Raw genomic sequence first — 2,361 nt, forward strand, 5'->3', positions numbered from 1 at the left:
ATAAGTGTTTTATTTAAGGATGAACATGAATAAAGCATTCGACTACAATTCAAAATATGCTAAGAAATAATTATTTTTGACAAATATGAATTATAACCTTACAAATGAGTAACCGTTCTTAAAAAAAATTCAAATTTTTTGGCAAAACGACAGTCGAATCCAGAATTTGGGACGACAAATAATAAAATTTTAATTTGAACTCAGAGCAAAGAAATAATTTAGTTGAAGAAAAAATCATAAATTTGTATTTGATATTAAAAATGCGCAAAAGTCTTATCGGTTCAGGTTTTATTCAATTTTTAAAAAGTCCAGTTTTTAAAATAAATAGGGTCAGACTTTTTTAAAATAGTGTCGGGTCGACTTCCTCTTAAATATGAGATCTATTTTAGGTCCGTGAGAAGATTGGGCCGGATTTTATCCGTGTTTTTCTTATCTATACTATTATATTAAAAATGAAACCATGAAAGTTTGGTGGATAGTAGGTTTGGTCACCATAATTATAATAATATTTAAAATAAAACACTCTCATAAATAAATAAATATTCATAACAGAATTATAATATGACTAATAGTTTTTGTTAAAATAAAATAAAATATAAAATTCACCCTGCTGACTAAACAAAATTATACTATTAATCCAATTTTAAATAAAAAATTTAAAAAATTACATATAGTTAGTTGGATTTAAAGAATCGGGCTAAAATTAAATAATAAATATTGTTCCCGCTAAAAATATTATATTATTGGACCGGACTATAACAAAAGAAAATTTTTAGGGTCGATATAATGTCATAAAACTAAACCAAAATAATACATATTATCCATCCGGTCTAAAATAAAATAATAATCACCCCGGACTAAAATAAAATTAAACAAAATAGTAAGTATAATTATAAACATTGTACACACAAGTAAACTATCAAACTTCAGTATTTTTACTATAAGGGTCGGATCCTTCTTGTCCCACTCTTCTAAACTTATATTATACATACTAATGAATTAGATACATGTTAATTTTTTTTTTAATTTTTTTTATCGTAGGTAACCCGCAGCCATTACCCTTAATATAATAATTATCTTTAATTTGAATTTAATTTTAGCGTAAATCGATAATATACATTATTTTTTTTAGCCACATGCCCTTTATCTACCAAATCTAGATAATTACATCTAACTTTTTTTAATTTTATTTCAGCTTGGTGAATATTATTATGTTTTAAATCGAATAAATAATATATTTTATTTTGTTTTAGCATATTGGCATTATATCGATCAACGAATTACCTTTCAAATTTTGATTTTGTTTCTAACCCGATTCAGCATTAAAGATGAAATAATGAAAGTTTGATTGATAGTTCGTCTAGTCACCGTAATTATAGTATTATTTAAAATAAAATACTTTCATAAATAGATAAATATTCATAACATAATTATAATATGTTTTCGTTAAAAAAAATAATATATAAATTTCTGTCGATCGGGCTAAACAAAATTATACTATTGATCTGATTTTAAATAATTTCTTTTTAAAAAAACTACATAGATTTAGTTGTATTTGAAGAATCGGGTTAAAATCAAATAATAAATATTATTGATCCCGCTAAAAATATTATATTAATGAAACGAATTATAACAAAATAAAAATTTGAAAGGAAATTTGTGGTGTCGATATTATGTTATCAAACTAAAATAAAATAATACATATTATCCATTCGGTCTAAAATAAAATAATAATCACCCAAGGCTAAAATAAAATTAAACAAAATAGTAAGTATAATTAGCTGGATTTGGTTGATATAACGGGCCTCAAGCTAACATAAATTTTTTGTCATTGACACATAAAATTTTACCATTGATTCGGGTTTAAACATATTAAACTAATATAAATTTGAATATAGTTAGTTGTGGCTCTAAAAAAATATATAGTTGAATTTGGTCAGTTCACGGACTAATAACAATTCGTATATTATTGATCTCAGCTAAAATTTACCTTTTAATTAAATATAGTAATCTTTCGTAAACACACCTATAAATAAAAATATAAATATAAATTTCAATCATTACATTTTTTTTAAACTGTAGTATCACTTAGTTATACACCTATATGTATATTTGTGGCGCCCCAAAATCCGGGGTCAGGGATCTCGGAGGCCACGCCATCTCAATCACTATAAACCACATACATCGCATCACAATATATAAATACTCACACTTAATGACCCCACACTTATCACACACACACTTACAGGTTATTGTCTTGGAAACGAGCCATTCATTACTAGAGTAAATCAAACCACAGAGTGATAATTAGTACAACCCAAAAGTAATTAAGTCTTACCGGGGAATAACCTTTAAGTAAGG

The sequence above is a fragment of the Apium graveolens genome, chromosome 2, assembly GCF_009905375.1.
Source record: "Apium graveolens cultivar Ventura chromosome 2, ASM990537v1, whole genome shotgun sequence".
NCBI lineage: Eukaryota > Viridiplantae > Streptophyta > Magnoliopsida > Apiales > Apiaceae > Apium > Apium graveolens.